We start from the raw sequence: 22,074 nt of genomic DNA on the forward strand, positions 1-22,074 counted from the left end.
CCCCCAGCGGCCACTGCCCCGGCGGCAGCAGCTGCAGCAGCGGCAACTGCTCGCATCCCGGCCCCGGCTCGAGTTACTCCCCTCCTCCTCCAGCATCTCGGGCCAGACGGGGAAAACCTCTTTCAAGTTTGCAGCAAGTACTTTCCTGGTGCGCAAAACTGGGAGGCAGCAAACGCGTTGAGACCTGTCTCCTTTCCCGCGCCTTTTGCGCCTAAGCCAAAACTCTCAAATCTTGCTCTCCTCTGGGACGCTCCTTGTAGACTAACTGCGCTGTTTGGAACAGATTTTGTTTCTGCGCTGACGTTGGGTGAAGACCAGGGAGTAAAGGTTGTGCCACAGACTCTCAGGATCTCAAGACTTGGGTAAGAGTTGGGCAAGTTTAGCTCCGGTGGTCGCTAGACCTTGGCCGGACCCAGGACGGTTTCTGATGGGAGGGGGCCGCATTTTCCTTCGCCTGGATATGCCAGTGCAGGGCGAGGTGGGACGAGATGGGCTCAGTCCGGGTTGTTTACCTGTGCCTTGCCAAGGGTTTGATGTTGTTGTTTGTATTTGGTTTTGTTACTCGGGGCTGTGTAGGGAATTCCTGGAGTATTTTCCGTGGGGATAAACTTCCGTTACGCATTTTATTTTGCGTACTTTCTGCCCTTGTATTGCTTTGCTGTGTTTGTTCCGTGTTGTGGGGTGACGTAGCTAGATGTAGCAAGGTTTAAGGGAATCAGACTGAGAATGTAAAGCAGTTCCAGCGGGGCTCTTCCTTCCAGATCAGCTTCGCTTCTCCTCTAAGATCTTGTTTTCTAAACTTGTCTTTCTTCATTTACTTACTATTCACATTGTGCAGGTAACCAAGGTTCTCCCTCTTCCTGCGTTGTTAGGGTCATTGAGGGGTGTCAGGGTCGCTGGCCCACTTTGGGGCTTAGATCAGAGGGGTCTCTTCCTTGTCAGAAGTGTTTTTTCCACAGGGAATGTTGGGAGGGAAGGTTCCTCAAGCCATAGTTACTTATTAATAAAGATCTATCCTGGGTTGGTCTTTTAAAGTTTTCAGCTAGGGAAATATATTTTGTCCTTACTTTTCTTTCTGGAAGTATTTTCTTTAATGGTACCTTAATGAGCAAATAAAGTATGGTGATTTCTTTGATGCTGCTTTAGAAAATATTCTACTCTGTTCAGAAAGTTAAAGTTTGGGATTTTATCAGCCAAAGTTCTTAGACAAGGAGAACCATGCTAAACCAAGGCAGAGGAGAATGGCTCATCATTTCTTCTTGGTTCTTCTTGCCTTTCTCCTTTTATCTCCTGGGTCTTATTTTGTGCATGACCTTCCCAACCAAAGATATTTCATTCTTTATGGATGCAAACACTGGGATCAAATCATTTTTGCAAGAGATTCCATCTTCCTGACTTGTTATTCTGATGTCTGCTCTAAGAGGCCAGCTTGTTGGTACTTTTTGTTTTGCTGTTGAAAGGTCATATAGTTCAGTGGCCTAGAGTGCCAGTGCTGGCACTCCAGTCTGGGTTCACGTCTCAACTTGGCCACTTTTCAGTTGTGTGATTTTGGGCAAGTTACTTAATTTCTCTATCATCATCTATAAAATCAGAGTCATAATAATAGTGCTTATATCAGGGGGTTATTAAAAGGGTTAAGTGAGTCAGTGCATGTCAAGTGCTTAAACCTGTTGCCTTAGAGTTGATTCCAACTCACGGTAACTCTGTAGGACAGAGTAGAACTTCCCCATAGAGTTTCCTAGGCTGTATGTAATCTTTACAGAAGCTGTCTGCCACATCTTTTCTCAAGAGTGCTGGTGGATTTGAACTGGGACCTTTCAATTAGCAGCTGAGCTCTTAACTGCTCTGCCACCAGGGCTCCTTAGTTAACTATTAGCTATTGTCATTATGGGGGGGGGCATTGGTGGTTCACTGGTAGAATTCTTACCTTCCTTGTGGGAGACCTGGGTTTCATTTCTGGTTAGTGTACTTCATGCACAGCCACCACCCTTCTGGGCAGCGTTTTATTCCGTTGTACATGAAGTTGCCATGAGTTGGGGGCCAACTTGACGACAGAGAACAACAAAACATTGTTATCTTTGTTGTTATTCTGTAGCTAACAACATAAACTATTATTATATGGCAATAATATAACTTTTATTAGCTATTAGTAAACATTAGCTATTAATCATATTTAGGTGGGCTTTGAAGGCTGTGCTGATTTTCAGGCTTCACTCCCACCTAGGATGAAATGTGTTGTCTAACTTAACTCAGACATGATCTTTGTATTGCTCTCTACCGGGGCATTTTCAGTGGAAAGAAAGGTGCATGTGACGATAGCTGGGATGGGGGTCATGACTGGGCACTAAATGGCGCTTGAGACTGGCTAGCAGGTGGGAAATTTGTACTCAGTTCACAACCTGTACACTGCCTTAGAAAATCCTTACGTGAATATACTTCCTTTAACCTATTTTAAAAGACCATTCAATGAATGATTATTAAGCATCCATTACTTCCTAGGCAGTGTTCAAGGTTCTAATTTATTTGGTTTCATTTTTAAAATGGGTATGCATGAGTATTTGCTTTATTCCTCCCCTCTTGAAGGGTTTATGTAATGCTGGCATGCTATAAGTTAAATCTTGAATGCTTTTTAGTTATAATGATTTCAATACCCATTAAAATGAACAGTACCTATCACTGAGGAATTGAACAAAGCATTCAGTATGACCTCAGGCAGGTTGCTTCTCCATTTAGGTATCTGTTTCATCCTGCATAAGCTTGTTTTGGGAGGTAGGAAAGGAACTGAATAATCTCCAGTGTTCCTTGTGGCTCTAAAATCCTTATATTCACTACCTTACTGCATTGGTGGTTGTTTATGGCATTCGTTTTAGGTACATAAACTTATGTCACTTCCATCTTTGCATGTTAATTTAATCAAAGTGAGTAACGATACTCATAATTAATGAAAAGGGAAAAGCGTTTAGCTCTGCCACCATTTCATCAGCTATTCTCAGACTTTGATGTACATCAATATCGTTGGAAGAATTGTTAAAAATATTAGGTTGAACTATGAGAATTTGTTGATATTTGATCTTTTTTGACCTATATAAAATGACAATTTCGTTTGGTTCCACCTGACATAAATCCTAACCTCCTCTACCCTGGTTCAAATTCAGTAAGTCTCGGGTGGGGCGTGAAAAGCCTGCATTTTTCCATGTTCTGCAGGTGATTCTCATGCAAACACAAGTCTCATGCTCACTTGGCAGCAGTGAATTTACCTTCTTCATGATTGTTTGCTTGCTCTAACAGCATATTTCTAAAATACAAATCTGATTGTACCATCCCCTTGTTTCAATCTTTGGTGGCTGCTCAGGTGGTGTGCATCAGTGTCACCTGGGTGCTTGTTAAAGACCCAGATTCTAGAGCTTCACCTCTCATGTAAGGGGCAGAAATCTGCATTTTGAGCAGATCGTCAAGTGAATCTGGTTGAGGTGGACCTCAGATCACATCTGTAGAAACATTGGCTAATAGCATAAAGCCTAACCTCTTTAACATGATACACAAGACCACTCTGCACTGTCTTCTCCTGGGTCCCTTCTCTCTTCTCTATTCCTCAGTCTTCCAACCCCACTGATCTTCTTCGTGTCAGCTGCTGTCAGAATCAACACCATTGTGATCCATAGGGTTTTCATGGGCTGATCTTTTGGAAGTATATGGACTGGCATTTCTTCCTAGTCTATCTTAGCTTGAAAGTTCCTCTGTTCACTATCATAGCAACATGCAAGCCTCCACTGACAGACCGGTGGTGGCTGTGCATGAGGTGCATTGGCCAGAAATGGAGCTTGGGTCTCCCACATAGAAGGCAAGAATCTTGTTACTGTTCCCTAAAGACATTGTGCCCTTCGCTCCTCCTTGACCAGCTGTGTCTGCTGTTCTTTCTGCTGGGAATGTTGTTGCCCCGCTTTTCTGTCTAACAGGCTACTTACAGTCCATTCATTCCTCAAGATACAGCTCAGATACAACTTCTTCTTTGAAGCTTTCCCTCATTCTCTCACATAACCTTATGGAAATCCCACGGGAGTCCTACTTACTTTGTGGATAGCCTTAATATACCATGTATCAATTGTATCAACTATGTTTGTTATGTGAATGTCTCTCCATCTGGTTGGTGAGTTCATCACTCCTTATTCTAAGCCCTTACACAAGTGGCTGGTACATAGTAGTTACATAATAAATGCCTAAAGAATATATGGAAAAACGAATGAATGATAGCTGGCATCTAACAAAAGTGTACATAAGTGGTTGAGGACAATCACTAAGTACATACTGAGGGTTGTGGAGAAACCAGTCAAGAATTTACGATTTAACTTGTAGACATTGTCTGTAATGTTAATAGCCTGCCGTGGACAAAAGACAACATAGAATACCCTAAGCCGACTTATAAAATACCAAGTGCCACTGAATAATGCTCCACATTCAGCATTATGGCAGGCACTATGAACATCTTCAGACGTTTGGCTGATACAAGAGCTGAGTTTATCCTTTGGGATGGTTTTTAGTTGTAAATGGCAGCGTCAGGGTGCTCAAATGGAAGCACTGATGCCAATAAAAATAACCAGTTTTGCCCTGTGTCTTTCAGTTTCTAAAACACTTTTGTATCTTTTTTTTTGTATTTGATCAGGAACATGGAGACTGGTTCAATACTTATTCTCATTCCTACTTTGGTACAGAATGCTTTCCTGAAAATAGACCCAAAGACTGTTTGTGCAAAAGCTTACATGCTATAAGGAATGCTGGTGCTAGGGAGCCAAACACAATATAAAATCTCTAATTATACCTTGCCATTTAGACACAGCATTCAGTATATACAGGTTGTCCCCAACTTCCGACTCATTTGAGTTACAGCGAACTGCACTTACGACTGTTCATTTTTTTGGTACACCTTATCATTAGTAATATGTACTACAAACAATGTTGCAGCACGTAATTTGCTGATGTTATCATTCTTATGCCAATCCCTAAAGACATATAAAGACCAGATTTGTAAAGATACTGATAATAAAAAGCAATAATAATGAAAACTAAAACAAAAAAAAATGAGATATTGGACTTACATCAGAACCAACTTACCACGGAGTTGAGGGAACAAATCCTGTCATAAGTCGGGGACTACCTGTACTCCTGCCATTTCATTAACTTTATTTAATTTTGGCCATTTCTTTCACAGTTGAAAACAGTTAACCTGTTCAACCCAATAAATGTCTAATTCAGACTAAAGATTTGCCATTTTTGGCATGTCTAACAACTTCCATCTTAGTCTCATTTATACCGAGTTTATGAGAAAAATACTTTCCATAATTGCTATTAGGCTTTTAATTTTCCCATTTCAACTCATTTTTTAAATAATGGAAATATGCAATAAAATCTGAATAAGTGACTAAACAAATTTTAGTGTAATAAAAAAAGGTGATGCCTCAGAAATTTAACTCTTGGCTCTGGGAAGCTCCACCATAAAGTAAACACCACAAAATATCCATTTGTAGGTTGGTGTGTGAGTCTCCATGACATAGGGCATGGTGGTAGCAGCATCCAGGCATAAAGTACAGACATCCAGATTGCTTGGATTTCAAACAAAGCAATAATAAGGACCACCTGTGCTCTCAATTTCTCAAGGATAGTTAGCAGGTTTTAGTTTTAAAAATTAGCTTATTTTTAAAGAATTAACATAAGATTCTTTGGGTTCTGCTGATTTGTCTTCCTTTTCATTTCTATTTCTAAAATGAACTTTTTCTACCTTACTTTAAGCCTTGATCATTTTCTGCCAGGGCTTTTGCAACAGTCTCTGAACTAGTTTCCTATCCTGCTTATTCATTCAATCACTCATTCACTCACTCACTCTTTCTTTCTTTCTCTCCGTTTCTCTCTTTCTTTCTATCTAAATTTCCCAAGAGTTTATATCTATCTCATCTCTCTTTTCTTCACCATTAAAGATTGTTTTTCACTGTGATCATTTTAACTCCCTTTTCAAAATACATATTTTTTTTATAATTGAAGATTTTTTATTTTATGTATGGAGTTAGCATTGTTTCTTTTGTTGGAGTAGATGTCTTGGATAATCTGTTCATGGAAATCACTTAGTCCAACTTGATGAAGCCCATATCATTAATGTACTGATGAAAACACTGGCGGCACATATTGAGGCCGTATTTCTGGATCGGACAGTGCTGGTTTGAGCACACGCAGCAAGAGCGGGCACCTTGGCCAAATTTTTGCCAGTGGCTCCAGTAGAGTTGCTGGTGACCCATTTTGCTTTGAGGGAGGCACCAAGGCAAAAGGCATTTGAAAATATTTATTGCAGAGAATTAATTTATAGCACTTAGTAAAATACTTTCTCATACTATGAGACAAAAAATAAGACACAAGCCAATGTTATTTTATTTTATGTCATAGAACCTCTGTAAACTGCAGGTCAAGGTGTGGCTATTATTCAGTAAAGCATACTGTGTTCCATTAGCCAGTCTGGGAAAGGTGAATGTGATACTATATCCTGTTATTATCGATGTTCATTTCTGGTGATTTCCTCTCCTGTTTCATTTTCAATGATTTATACTCCTAGATAAAGAAACTATGTAAAGCATTTAAACTGCCTCAATTTCCTACTCAGAGGAGGATAAATTGTAGCCTCCCTTTCTAAGACAAAGAAAACACTATTTCAATGTGAAAAGCCTCATCTTGATAGGTACAAGTGCAGGATATTAGCATCTGTTAAACACGTCTTTGGAACCCAGGAGGCCCCATCCTAGAGGAAGACTCTGTCTTGCTGTTAGCATCCTGTCCAACCCCGTGAGCTGTACAGATTCGGTTAGTTCTAAAATCTAGCCACAGGTGGTCGGTCGTTCCTGTGATGGATCATTTTAAATACCTTTGGGTGCAAAATCATTTTGCCTTAATTTTTTTTTTTTTAATAGCAAGTTAAAAACCAATGCATACAAATTCATCTTGTTTCTTGTGGGACAAAATGGAACTATGAAATATTTGTTTTGGGCCCAGGGGATTAATCCTACAATCAAAACAACAAACAAAAAAAGTTAAATATCCACCTCTCCACACTGATATCTTGAGAAGGATTTTTTTTTCTTTTTTGACATAGACTTGATGATAAGATATAACTTTTGTTCTTTAAAATAGTAATTGGTTTGAATTTTACTTTTACTCAATTAGATATTTATTAGGTGTGCAGGACATGGGGATGAGTACTTGTGGAATTACCAAGAAATTATTGCTGTCACAAAAAGTCTAGATTAAAAAGATACATCTGGCCATGGAAGGCTGGATTTCGTAAGGGTCACGTGGGCAGCAGAGGGCTGTGTGGGCTACGCCGAGGTTTCCTTGCCGGTGCGGTGCCTTGATGGAGAGAGGACTTGAATGATTGGGAGGGAAATGGGCTAAGCAGGAATTTGAAGATAGCTTCAAGAAACAGTGATTAAACCATTTGGCAGAAGTGGTCAATTAACATTTGAAAATCATTTTATGATAGCCAGTGATGGGGCTGCAGGACCAGATTCTGCCTGCCCCCATACCACTATGTGCATTAAAGGAAGCCATTGGGTTACACTACTATGGTTTTATTATAAACACCAGATGTGGTTTGGGACACCCCATTGAGATTCAAGCAAAAATTGACTGGCATTCCTATTCCATGAGAAGATTCAAGATGAGAAAATGGTTGTTCCTTTCAACCAGTATGAAGATTCTTAGGTCTGGGAGTGGGGACAGGGCTCATGTTTCTTCTAGCATTGTCTGGATCTGATTCATGTTTTCCCTGAAGACATTTAATTTAAAGATTGTCTTACCACACCACTATACTATCCCGTTTAGCACGAAGTCACCCACTGTGGATATTGCTTTGACTCTTTCACTTCATAAAATACTGCTAAACGTGTGGCCCAGGGAGGCTGACTTTTAGGGTTTGGGACTGTGGAGGAAGTTCACATCTTAAAACTTTAAACTAAATATTAAACATGCTGGTTTTTTAAAAGTCATTTGCTCATCCCACCACTGGAACTCTCTCTCCACCCTTTTCTGATGGCTACAACCTCTGCCAGTTTGCTGCAGCATCCTCCCTCTGCTCTCCCTGCACCTCCCCTCTTCTTGCTCATTGCTGACCTCACCCCCAAATTCCTATTATCTTCTGAGCAGCTATTATTATTTTTAAAAATTCCCCATCTCCTTCCCCACGTGTCCCGGTGCCCTCCTCTTTCTCACCTGTCTTTTCTCCCCCACACAAAAATTTGATGGTATCAAGTATTTGCCCTTTCAGTATCCTTCCCACTTCCCGTAGATCCCTTGAACAGATGTGCAAAATTGGGACCTTAGTGATGTTGAGATGTTTGAGGCATCTGTTTAGCACGTGTTCTCAAACTTTATGGGCAAGAGGATCACTTGCAGGTACTGGCTCCACTTTCTGTGTGGAACAAGTAGGTATGTATACGGCACAGGGACATGCCTTTTTAACAAGGTATTCTGATGCAAGTGGACCATGGATGCACTTTAATCCTTGTTAGGGTGTAGTGCTCCATTCAAAATGCATGCTTTTTTTTTTTTTTAAATATTTTAGTGGTTTGGCCAGTGAGGGTCATGGAGAATAGCTGGTCTGTGAGAACCCGTGCTTCCCCGTCTCTGCCTGGAAGGGACAATGGCTATAACACAACACTGTTCATGTGACAGCCGGAGAAAGAAGCCCATTGTTCAGGGTTGGCTGATGCTCCATTCGGCTCCGGCCAGCCGTCCAGCGGAGCTTGGTAGCCCCAAGGAAACAGACACACTTGAATCAGAGAGACAAAAAAAGGAGGTCAAGGCCTTCCACAGTTAAACTACTTGCAGCAACGTGTCAGAGGTAGGATTTGGGGAGGAAAAAAGTAATTCTGTGGAAGCATCATTAATCTGCTGGTTTTAGAGCCTGAGACATGGCTTTAGAACACAAGTCTATTAGACCTCCCAGTTTATCTTTGGCCAAAGGAGAATTGTTTCCTCCTATGGCTCACTGACTTATGGCAGTGTTTTATTGCTGATTTAAAAAATAAAAAGGATCTCCCTCTGTCCATGAGAGGCAAAGGCACATTTCTCAGCCTCTTTTCCCCAGGCTCATTGAAGACAGATATCCGATCTGAAAGCCCACCTAAATTAAGTCCAATGGCCTCTGGGAATGATTCTTTGTTCCAGAGAATAGTCACCGAGATGTATGAATACTTTCTTCCAAATCTAGATTCAGATAGCAATTTGGAAGTGGAGGAATTTTTGAGTTTGAAACACAATTAAATCCTTTAGAAAGTTATAATTTATTTGGACAGTTACGAAGTTGGGGGCTTTTCAGATGTCGCCCCCAATTTCCAAACTGGATTCTTGCCCTGGAGGGAAGGGTTGTGAACTTCCTATAAAGATAGAATTCTGAGCTCAACAATTGGCTACATTCTTTGTGTTAGAAGAAGATTCAGATTCACAGTCACAGCATTAGCAAAGGTCATAGACTTTTTGCACACGATTGTTCTTTTAGCCTGATTACTCCTTTTAAGAAAAAGTATGTCATTCATTCAGCCTGTGCCTCTGCGTTTTTTTCAAAGAGAGCCTTAGTCTTTAGTTCCCGTGAATACTTGTAGGTTTTCGTCTTTTATTTTTTTTTTTAAGTAAGGCACAGGGTACAGATTTGAGTGAGGCAGAATGGAGAAAGGCTTTTCTGGATGTAATCGGTTCTCGAGAGCCCATTTACACTGAGTTTTCAGACAGCTGGTGTTTATTGGCCAGTAGGAATCCTTTTGTCTCTGAGATAAGAGGTTTCCTGGCTGGACGTATTTAGCTTAACAACGTTTGTACCCAGGAGAAGGCAATATATGCTTTGCTTGTGGTCACTTAGAGCTCCTTGTAATTAAGTCTCCCATCGCACCTTGATTATAGACTATCATTTTAAATCCATTAAAGAAGGGAAAACCTGTGAATTGCAGAAAGGCAAGTGGCTTTATTTTCTTCATTATGTTTCCACTCCCCCCCCCCATCTTGCAGTTTGTTTATACTTTACTAAGTAGATATTTGATTTTACCAATGCTATAGATTCCTTTGAAGTGGAGGAGAGGAAGAAGAGACTGTTCTTTGCAGGTAACAAAGGATTGTGTTAAACACTCTCTTGATTAGTTAATTAATTTTCAATTCGTTGTCATTAGCCCTGTTCATTTGGCACCATTTGTGTTTTAGAGAGGTTCACCCTTCAATGCTCTGGGGGATGAAGCTTTTGTTGAAAAATAGGGAAATTATATGTTGTCTTTTGCTGTTATTGTTCATGTTGCAAATAGTACATTTAATACTAAATGCTTTTTTAGGGGGCATAGGATACTTGTGAAGACATGATATTGTATCAGAAGTAAGGAGGGCTTCTGGAGTGCTGGTAATGTTCTGTTTGATCTGGTGCTGGTTACATGGATGTGTTCAGTTTGTGAAAAGTTATTGAGCTGTGCAATTTTGATTTGTGCACTTTTTTGTATGCATGTTGTACTTCAATAAGAAATTCAAAATTTAAGAAAATTAAAAATTAACGCCCCATGTTTAACATAGAATTAAAGCTTTAGCAGTGATGAAGAGTAGTGAACTCTGGAAACCCCAGCTGTCCCATAATTTGGCTACTAGGTGGCAAGGAGGACCTGGCATTCTAACTATCCATTAATTCACCCTTACTCCCATAGCATGAAGAGCTGTGCATCAGAAAGCAATGGACCAGCACCCTCTTATGCATCAGAAAGCAGTGGCCCAGCACCCTTTTAGACAGTTGTTTTACTTTTCTAGGCAGTAAGTGAAACGCCTAAAAGGTCAACGGTGTTAGCAGAGCCCCACTTTTTAGAATCTAGAACAAAAGCACCACTGCAAGTTGGCCAATTAGAAAATCTACTCATTCCCACTCTAAACCCTCTTAGTGGGCATTGTAATCCATTAGGAAAAATCTCTGGAGAAAAGGAGTCTCTGGAGCATTGATTTTTTTCTGAATCTTTAAGTGACATCTCTTCTGAAGTCTAACACTGGAATGATTTTATTTTTTTCTCCCATTTCTTTAAATTGGGACAGAATGGTGTGAGGTGTAGGGTCTGTGGCTCATCACTCTTGCTTCTTTCATCTGTCACCTTCTCAGCTCCACAATGAGCTCCAGGTGCACACTTGTGAAGGTGGACTAGCCCTATGAGCAAAACAAAGCTTCTGGCACCAGTGCAACCTGTGGTCCTTTTTCTGTCTACACAGAGCCTGTCATAATTAGAGTGGGGCTGGTAGATTGTACTAGTGAGGGTCATTGTATATATAGCACATCCAAGCTTGCCTTTATAATATGGAGCAGGGAGACGCAAATGGAGCAAATAGGTACAATTTCTTTTCCCCCAAAAGGAGTTTTGGGTCCTTGGCTTTGAAATGGTTATAGTATGGCTGTGGGAGGTCTGAGTATCCATTATGTACACTTCTTTTGGGGCATTGTTCTTAAAGGTTAAATGTTGATTTACACAAATACATGCAATTAAAGTCATAAGCTAAGAGACAAGAGTTTGACGGCCTGGCTCTTAAGTTGTCTAAGCCTCTTTTTTATCACCTGTGAAATGATAATAATAGTATATACTTCAAAGATTGTTGCATTTAGCATGGTGCTAGGCACATAGGAAGCTCTCCATATGTATTAGTTTTCATTATTTAACATCAAACAGTGTTACAATAGGAAAAAATAATTACTATATCTAGGAATTAGGTCTGCTATGCTTCTTATGAAATAATTGTTCAAGCACTTAAATAAGATTCTACTAATTGAGGACAGTAATTAGAAAGTGTCTCTGATGTAAAATATAAACTCTAAGGAATTAAAAATATTCTGAACTACAAAAACAGTTAAATTTACTCATGGGCATAGTTTTTTTTTTTTTAAATGAAGATAGTGTTTTACCAAAAGAAAGATTATTTATCTTGCCTATCATATCTAGGGGAGCCCTGGTAGCACAGTGGTTAAGAGATTGTCTGCTAACCAAAAGATGGGCAGTTTGAATCCACCAGCCACTCCTTAGAAACCCTAAGGAGCAGTTCTACTTTTTCCTGTAGGGTCACTGTGAGTTAAAATCAAATCGATGGCAATGGGTTATCATATCTAGACTGTAGGGTGAGGCTAGTAGTTAATGAATTTGGTCTTCCTTAGTAAGAAGAAGTAAGCAGATGTTTTGTATTTAGGTGAGATGTATCTGGATCGGTTAGTCCATCTCTGTTCATTATATGTCTGTTATGAGCCAAGTCATTTACTGCATGTTGGGAAGAATATCCAAAAAGATCAGGCATGGCCCTTGCCCCCAGCAAATTGTCATTCTGTTTGTGAAGACAGGAAAGGGTGAGGAACCAGGTGATATGTTCTAGGTGAACCCATCTCGGATGAGGGAGAGATGTCTGTCGGTTTGGTGGCCGGACAAGGCTTCCTGAAAGAGATGAGACTGATAACTGAGTTTCAGATAAACAGCGAAGAGGAAGAGAGTACCCAGCTGGTAGGAACATACATGACCAGGGTGAAGGTAGGAAGGGTAGTGCAGGCAGGGATGACCAAAGGGTTTATGTAATGGAATATCAAGAAATAAGGTTGGAAGTGTAGGTTGGAGCCAAGCTGTGGAAGTCCTTGAAGGCTGTCCATTAATGCTTTAATTAACCAGGCAGTGGGGAGCAAATGATTATCACTGATGATAGCAGTGGAAAAGAAATAAAAATGGGGAAGACAGTAAGGAGGCCATTGCAATAATTTCAATAAGTTTAATACAATAGCAACCCTATATACAACAGAAAGAAGCACTGCCCAGTCCTGCGCCATCCTCACAATTGTTGCTACGCTTGAGACCATGGTTGTAGCCAATGTGTCAATCCATCTTGTTGAGGGTCTTCCTCTCTTTCGCTAACCCTCTACTTTATTAAGCATGTGTCTTTCTCCAGAGACTGGTCCCTCCTGATAACATGTCCAAAGTACATGAGACAAAGTCTAGCCATCCTTGCTTCTAAGGAGCATTCTGGCTGTACTTCTTCCACGACAGATTTGTTAGTTTTTCTGGCAGTCCACTGTATATTCAATATTCTTCACCAAAACCATAATTCAGATGCATCAGTTCTTCTTTGGTCTTCCTTATTAATTGTTCAGCTTTTGCACGGGTATGAGGCAATTGAAAATACCACAGTTTGGTCAGGCGCACCTTAATCCTCAAAGTAAAATCTTTGCTTTTTAACATTTTAAAGAGCTTTTTTGCAGCAGATATGCCCAATGCCGTGTGACCTTTGATTTCTTGATTGCTGCTTCTATGGGCATTGATTGTGGATCCAAGTAAAATGAAATCCTTGACAACTTCAATCTTTTCTCTGTTTATCATGATGTTGCTTATTGGTCCAGTTGTGAGGATTTTTGTTTTCTTTATGTTGAGGTGTGATCCATACTGAAGGCTGTAGTGTTTGATCTTCACCAGTAAGTGCTTCAAGCCCTCTTCACTGTCAGCAAGCAAGGTTGTGTCATCTGCATATTGCTGGTTGTTAATGAGTCTTCCTCCAATCCTGATGCCATGTTTTTCTTCATATAGTCCAGCTTCTTGGATTATTTGCTCAGCATACAGATTGAGTAAGTATGATGAAAAGATACAACCCTGATGCACACCTTTCCTATTTTAAACCACACAGTATCCCTTTATTCTGTTCCAACGACTGCCTCTTGGTCTATGTACAGGTTCCTCATGAGCACAGTTAAGTGTTCTGGAATTTCCATTCTACTTGTTATGATCCACACAGTCAAATGCCTTTGCATAGTCAACAAAATATAGGTAAACATCTTTCTGGTATTCTCTGCTTTTAGCCAAGATCCATCTGACATCAGCAATTATATCCCTTATTCCATGTCCTCTTTTGAATCTGGCTTGAATTTCTGACAGTTCCCTGTTGATGTACTGCTGCAACCGCTTTCGAATGGTCTTCAGCAAAATTTTACTTGAGTGTGATCTTAATGATATTGTTTGATAATTTCCACATTCTGTTGGATCACCTTTCTTTGGAATGGGCACAAATATGGATCTCTTCAGTCGGTTGGCCAGGTAGCTGTCTTCCAAATTTCTTAGCATAGATGAGCGAGCACTTTCAGCATTGCTTCTGTTTGTTGAAAAATCTCTATTGGTACTCCATCAATTCCTGGAGCCTTGTTTTTTGCCAGTGTCTTCAGTGCAGCATAGACTTCTTCCTTCAGTACCATCAGTTCTTGATCATATGCTACCTCCTGAAATGGCTGTACGTCAACCAATTCTTTTTTGTACAGTGACTCTGTGTATTCCTTCCCTCTTCTTTTGATGCTTCCTGCGTCCTTCAATATTTTGCCCCTAGAATACTTCAATATTGCAACTCAAGGCATGAATTTTTTCTTCAGTTCTTTCAGCTTGAGAAATGCTGAGCGTGTTCTTCCCTTTTGTTTTCTATCTCCAGGTCTTTGCACATTTCATTATAATACTTTGTTTTCTCAAGCCAGCCTTTGAAATCTTCTGTTCAGCTATTTTACTTCATCATTTCTTCCATTTGCTTTAGCTGCTCTACGTTCAAGAGCAAGTTTCAGAGTCTCTTCTGACATCCATTTTGGCCTTTTCTTTCTTTCCTGTCTTTTTAATGACCTTTTGCTTTTTTCATCTATGATGTCCTTATGTCATTCCACAACTCATCTGATCTTCAGTCATTAGTGTTCAATGCATCAAATCTATTCTTGAGATGGTCTCTAAATCCATGTGGGATATACTCAAGGTCGTATCTTGGTTCTCATGGATTTGTTTTAATTTTTTTGAGCTTCAGCTTAAATTTGCATAGAAACAATTGATGGTCTGTTCCGCAGTTGGCCCCTGGCCTTGTTCTGACTGATGATATTGTGCTTCTCTATCATCGTTTTCCACAAATGTAGTTGATTTGATTCCTGTGTATTCCACCTGGTGAAGTCCATATGTATAGTCTACCATAGTAGATCTGGAAGGAGAACACTTTGCCTTTCTTTAAGGTAGTATGTAAATGATGCTTTGTAGCTTTAGTTGCACAGCCACTGGGGACCGTGCAGAGAGCCTCATCGCAGCCCATCGCTGCTGTAGAGTTTAATTTTTATAGTGGTGATCATCCTGTAAGCTAACCCTCCAGCTCCTGTTGTCACCACACAGCACAATAGTTACTGTTTGCGGGTGTTGTGTTGTTATGAAACCCAAAGATCTTCTGAAAGTGATCACCTAAATTAGCTTTTGAATCTCAAGTGTGTACTTATGTGTAGTCCTTTCCACAAAGGACAGAATTCTGATCTTTCTGGATTTTCCAGTGTTCACGTGTGGCAGGCAGAGACATTAACTATGTTCATCCAAGGAACAGTTGTTATAGCTTGACCTAAGGAAACTCCTGCCTAGGCAGGGAATTTGGAAGAGCATTTTTCAGTTATTGGCCAGGTTGTACTGTTTGTGAAAAGAAGGTCATGTAATTAGGGCCCGATGGTGTGTGGATTTATCCACTGGCATGTAAGGGAGACCACAGTATTTTTATTGGTGAAGGCTGACCGTGCTCTATTTCCTCTGATGGCAAGTGTGTCAGGCTCTGCCACTGCTGAGAAGGATAGCAACCCAGCCCTGGGAGGCAGATTTTGACAGAATGTTAGTGAGTGAAGAAAGGGCTGTGGAAGCCAGGCGAGCTTTGTCACTGAGTTCTAAGAACCAGTTCCTTAAAACAAAAGCAGCTTCCCAATCTCTGTCTAGGAGTTGGACCTATCACAAGTAAAACCCCAGGCAGAGCAAAACTCTGTAGTGTGTGCAGGGAACCCCGTTGCTGCTTCTCCCATACTGCCCCCTCGCAGACGTAAGGAGACAACCAGGCCTCTTTGTTTCAAGCTGTCCTCGTGAAGGAAAAACCATGAGCAGTGGCTGTTCATCCATTCTTTTTGACCCTACAATTGTTGGCAGTTGAGCAGCCAGGGAAAACAAAGATGCGTGCAGGCAGTCATCTTCAGGCCTCAGAATCATTGATGAAGGCCCAGTGGAGAACCCATGTTGGGAGGGAAGAAGTCCAGGTGAAGCAAAGCTACTTAAGGAGCAGTTTACTTTTGGGAAGTTTCACTTCACTGACTCAGTTCAAGATTTATTTTAAATGTACTACTGTATGCTGAGTTGTGAGAGGTAGTGGAATCACCCAAGTTTGATATTCCAGCATTACTCATGAGCATAACTGCCCACTTTTGGAATTGCATTGATTTAATTTTTTATATTCTAATCCTGGTGCAAATGAAAAAATATTGGCCATGATGTAGATCTCAAGATCAATGTCACTAATCCATTAAAATGTTGTTTTTAGTAATTATTTTTCTTCATGGCCTTAAATCAAACAAATAGCTGCTTCTAGAATGAGGAGAACATACTTTTTCCCCTAGAGCTCTATGAGGTAGCTCAGAATAGTAGAAAGAGCGCTGGATGTGGAGCTAACAGATCTGGCCTTGAGTCTTAGCTCTGCCACACCGTTTGATCTCAGGCACCTAAGAAAACTTGCCTGCACCTCAGTTTCCTTATTTGTAAAATGAAGGGATTAAAAAGGCCTTTTCCAACCCCCAGAACTCATTCCAGGTCTAGGAAGCCTCTGGGGCCATGTTCTGGGCTGTAGGGGTGCCGCTGAGTGAGCGGGTGGGGATGGGGGCAGGTGAGGGCTCACCACCGGCAGCACCTAGAGAGAGCACCAGCTTTGCCTGGAGCTGGTTGTCTGGCGTATCATACAGCTAGACAGCAACTTTAAGAAGCACAACTGTATGATTTAAAGAGTTTTCTCTTTCTACTCCCTTTTATGCCCTGGAGAAGCTGATTGTGAGTTTGGAACAGCTGTTATCCTGGGGGCTCCTCCTTTTTGTTGGCTCATGGTTAGGGCACAGGCCTAACGCTGACATGTGGAACTCTTTCCTGTTAAAGTGTGACTGTAGTCAAGTCTCAAAGTTTAACCAAATGCAGACCAAATCCAAACTACCTTCTTCTATCCATGAAATACACATTCTCTTCCACCTCACTTTAATAGATCTTTGGGGAAATGTCTAAAAATGAATTGCTTTCTCTTTTTTTTTTTTTGAACTTGTATACAAATTTAAAAAAATAAAATTGTTAGCTTTTTTAAAGTCTGTAAAATCTGATATCTGCTTCTAGTCTGCAAGAGAACCTGAAAACAGAGTGTCACATGATGGCATAGGGCTGGGGTTCCGGAGTGTGGTGTGTAACCCTGTTCTGCTCAGCGGCTAACAGCACCCACTCAAAAACCCACTGCTGACGAGTCTAATCCAGCTCATCATGACCCTATAGGACAGGGCAGAACTACCTCATAGGGTTTCCAAGGCTGTAAATCTTTATGGAAGCCGACTGCCACATCTTTCTCTCACTGTGTGGCTGGTGGGTTTGAACCGCGACCTTCCGTTTAGCAGCCCAGTGCTTAATCACTATACCACCAGGGCTCCTTAACAGAGCACCAGGACTCCCTAATCCATGCCACATGCAGTGTCCCGAGCAGACCCTCCAGGAAAACAGAAGTCTTGCTGTCTTCTCACAGAGCAGTTGCTCAGAATCCATTGTACAGCTGTGGCCTGCTTTGTTGGGAAGTACAGTGTGACTTGATCTTTTAATCTCTTTTCTCCCTATAGGTATTATAAAAAACAACTGGTCTGTAGGAGTACCTGCCAGAAGGGATTGAGATTTGTATTCCCTACTCAAAACGTTAATTTTAACTTCATTAGCAATTAGGGGAAAAAATGAAACCTGAAAGCAAAGCTACTTTGTCATGACCCAGAAAATCCACATTAAGGAGTTAAGAATTGCAATCAAGGAAAATAAGTTCCTTTAAAACCTCAAATGCCTTAGAACACCACACAAACAGGTCCAAACCCTGAAGACCGTTCATTCCAAGTAAAACAATTAAACCAAAGTTTTGAATTCAGGCCGGTAGTAGTGGAGAAATTAAATTCAGACATTGCACCAAACCCAAAACCCATTGCCGTCGGTCAATTCTGACTCATAGCGGCCCTATAGGACAGGGTAGAACTGCCCCATAGGTTTTCCAAGGAGCGGCTGGTGGATTCAAACTGCCAACCTTTTGGTTAGCTGACAAACACTTAAAAGACATTGCACAGTGGCTTCAAAATGTTTGCTGCCCTTTGGTTTCTGCTTGCATAAAGTTAAGACAAAGTTAAATTGCTCTGTTTTGGTTTCTGTGTCTGGATTCTGAAGGGATTATCACCTGTTTTAGAACTCTCTGGGAGAGACAGTTCAAATCTGCCAGGTGCTCCTTAGAAACTCTATGGGGCAGTTCTGCTGTGTCCTATAGGGTCGCTATGGGTCAGAATCGACTCCACGGCAATGGGTTTTTTATGAGAAGCATGGAGGCCGTTGTTTGAAACTTGGGTGGAATTCTGACAGATCATCCCTCATTGGAGGGCGTGATGGGACCAGTCCGAGACAGGATCACATTTTGTTATTACGTTTTGACATTATTATGTTATGACATTTCTCTCCTTCCACCCTTAAGTTCTAGCAGCTGGATTACAAGTCTATGTGTGATCTGTGGAAGAACGTGGGGAATGTCTGTTTTAATCATGCAGATGGGTTGTAAAAAGAAGCAAACAAGGAGTCCCTACCTCTTGTGCGGCCGTCTGTTACTTTCTCCTTAGAACTTGGCTTGCTTTTAGATACTTTAAAGTATCGCTCCTTTCTCTGTAATACCACAAAAACCATTACTTGTAGAAATGTATCTTCTGAAGCCTGTTGCCGTCAAGTTGATTTCGACTCATAGTGATTCTGTAGGGCAGAGTGGAACTGCCCTATAGGGTTTCAAGAAGTGGCTGGTGGATTAGAACTGCTGACCTTTTGGTTAGCAGACAAGCTCTTAACCAGGGCTGTGGTGGCACAGTGGTTAAAACGATCGACTGCTAACCAAAAGGTCAGCAGTTAGAAACCACCAGCAGCTCCACGGGAGAAAGATGTGGCAGTCTGCTTCTGTAGCGATTTACAGCCTTGGAAACACTATGGGTCACTATGATTTGGAATTGACTAGATGGCAGTGGTTTTGGGTTTTTTTTTGTTTGTATCTTCTGAAGGAATTTTGCTTTGAGATGACTTTCTTTTACTTGTTCGGAAAGTGGCCTTTATATAACTTCAGAATTGGTTAATTTCCCTTTCGCCATGCTCTACCACCCCTCTTCTCCTCTTCCCAAGTGGATCACAAAGGCTTATTTATGGATAAGGAGAAAGAGAGGGTGAGCGAAAACCTTAGTTTGAAAATAGCCTCCATCATTTATATTATGGTGACCCAGGAGAGAAAGGCCAGTGCCTTAGTCATCTAGTGCTGCTATAACAGAAATACCACAAGTAGATGACTTCAACAAACGGAAGTTTATTCTCTCACAGTCAAGTAGGCTAGAAGCCCAAATTCAGTGTGTCAGCTCCAGGGGAAGGCTTTCTCTGTCGGCTCTGGAGGAAAGTCCTTGTCATCAATCTTGCCCTGGACTAGGAACTTCTCCGTGCAAGAACCCCAGGTCCAAAGGATGTGCTCTACTCGTGGTGCTTCTTTCTTGGTGGTATGAGGTCCCCATATCACTGCTGACTTCTCTCTTTTATATCTTAAAAGAGATTGGCTCAAGACACTATCTAATCTTGTAGATCTCATCAACATAACTGCCGCTAATCCATCTCATTAACATCATAGTGGTAGGATTTACAACACAGGGAGATCACAGCAGATGACAAAATGGGAATCATGACCTAGTCAAGTTGACACATATTTTTGGGGGACACAATTCAATCCATGACAGTCAGGTTTCCAAAAGTCTGGGAAATATGGGAGAAACCTTTAGCAATCATGACTACCAATTGCTGTAGAGTCAGTTCCAACTCATGGTGATCCCATGTGTTTCAGAGTAGAGCTGTACTTCATAGAATTTTTTTAAAGTGTACTTGAGATGAAGGTTTACTGAACAAATAGTTTCTCATTACATAGTCAGTACACATATTGTTTTATGACATTGGTTAACAACCCCACAACATGTCAACACTCTCCCTTCTTGACCTTGGAGGACCTTTTGTCTCTTTTGGTGAAAATATACATAGCCAGAGATACACCATTGCAAAAATTTCTACATGTACAATTTAGTGACATTGATTACATTCTTCCAGTTGTGCTGCTATTCTCGCTATCCTTTTCCAAATTATTCCATCACCATTATCTTCAACTCACTGCCCCCTAGGCTTCCAATCAAACCTTTTGAGTTGCTGTTGTCAATTTGACCTCACATAGATAATTCTTTTTTATTTTTTGTACTTTAGATGAAGGTTTACAGAACAGAATAGTTTCTCATTAAACAGTTAGTACACATATTGCCCTATGACAATGGTTAACAACCCCATGATATGTCAACACTGTCCTTTCTCAGCCTGTCCCCTCCTGCCTTCTAGTCCTTGTCTAACTTTAGTCCTTGACTAACTGCTGTGCCTCGTTAGTCCCATTTTGTTTTATGGCGCTGTCCAATCCCCAGCTGAACAGTGAACCTCGGGAGTGACTTCACCAATGAGCTAAAAGGGTGTCCGGGGGCCATACTCTCGGGGTTTCTCCAGTCTCTGTCAGGCCAGTAAATCTGGTCTTTTTCTGTGTGTTAGAATTTTGTTCTACATCTTTCTCCAGCTCTGTCCAGGACCCTCTGTTGTGACCCCGGTCAGAGCAGTCAGTGGTGGTAGCCAGGCATCATCTAGCTGTACTGGACTCAGTCTTGTGGAAGCCGTGGTAGCTGCGGTCCATTGGTCCTTCAGACTAATCTTTTCCTTATATCCTGTTCTCTTCATTCTCCCTTGCTCTGGAAGGGATGAGACCAGTGGAGTATCTTAGATGGCTGCTCACAGGTGTTTAAGACCCTAGACGCTACTCACTAAGGTTGAATGTAGAACACTGTCATTATAAACCGTGTTATGCCAGTTGAACTAGATGTTCCCCGAGAGCATGGTCCCCACAGCCCTCCGCCCAGCAATTAATTTCCTCAGGGAGTTTGGATGTGTCTGTGGAGCTTCTATGACCTTTCCTTGTACAAGTTGTACTGGCTTCCCCAGTATTATGTACTGTCTTACCCTTCAAGAAAGTTGCCACTTATCTATTGTCTATTTAGTATTTCTCCCCCACCCCTCCCATCCCTTTTAACCAACAAAGATTGTTACTTTTTGTGTGTAAACTTTTTCATAAGTTTTTACAGTAGAGGTCTCCCACAATATTTGTCCTTTTGTGATTGACTTATTTCACTCAGCATAATGTCCTCCAGTTTCATCCATGTTATGAGATGCTTCATGGTTTCATCATTGTTCTTTATTGTTGCATAATACTCCATTGTGTGTATGTACCATAGTTTGTTTATGCATTCATCTGTCGATGGGCCTCTAGGTTGTTTCCATCTTTTTGCTGTTGTGAACAATGCTGCAGTGAACATGGGTGTGCATATGTCTATTCGTGTGACAGCTCTTATTTCTCTAGGATATATTCCTAGGAGTGGGATTGCTGGATCCTATGGTATTTCTATTTCTAGCTTTCTAAGGAAGCGCCATATCATTTTCCAAAATGGTTGTATCGTTTTGCATTCCCACCAGCAGTGCAGAAGAGTTCCTATCTCCCCACAGCCTCTCCAACATTTGTTATGTCCAGTGTTTTTGATGCATGAGTGCTTTTTTTTGTGGTGCTGACTTTCTTTTGTTCCTCTTACTCTCCTGTGCTGAATTCCTTTTGTTTGTAGATTTTTTTTCATTTCTTTTATTTTTGTAGGTTTTGTTTTTACTGAGACTTTGTTTTTCCTCTTTATTTTGATGAGTAGATTTGTTAACTTTCTTTGTGGTTTCCGTGAAATTTACCCTTATCTTTCCAAGTTTGAAGCAGTCTCTTATTACTTGGTATCGCCTTGCCTTCCGCACCATTAGAAGGTTCTATACCTACACCGTTTATTCCCTCTTTTATTGTTCTGATGTTGTTGTCATTTACAGATTAATTGCTCTGATTCCCTGTTGTATTTCTTTT

General features: G+C 41.0%; 1 protein-coding gene and 1 pseudogene across 3 annotated transcripts in view; one reads left to right on the forward strand and one right to left on the reverse strand.

Moving 5' to 3' along the window:
* Positions 1–22,074, forward strand: part of MEGF10 (multiple EGF like domains 10) — a 194,556-nt gene that overhangs the window by 324 nt on the left and 172,158 nt on the right. For 2 of the 3 annotated variants that reach the window (XM_004384295.2, XM_023738695.1), the window contains exon 1: positions 102–362. The exons of the other annotated variant lie outside the window; for it this stretch is intronic. The gene's annotated coding sequence lies outside the window, so the exon portion shown is untranslated. Of the gene's footprint in view, positions 1–101; positions 363–22,074 lie in introns of those variants that run through there. 3 annotated transcript variants of the gene reach the window in all.
* LOC111822030 (40S ribosomal protein S29 pseudogene) lies at positions 5,447–6,445 on the reverse strand (annotated as a pseudogene).

This window comes from Trichechus manatus, unplaced genomic scaffold, assembly GCF_000243295.1.
Source record: "Trichechus manatus latirostris isolate Lorelei unplaced genomic scaffold, TriManLat1.0 scaffold00121, whole genome shotgun sequence".
In the NCBI taxonomy this organism is placed as follows: Eukaryota; Metazoa; Chordata; class Mammalia; order Sirenia; family Trichechidae; genus Trichechus; species Trichechus manatus.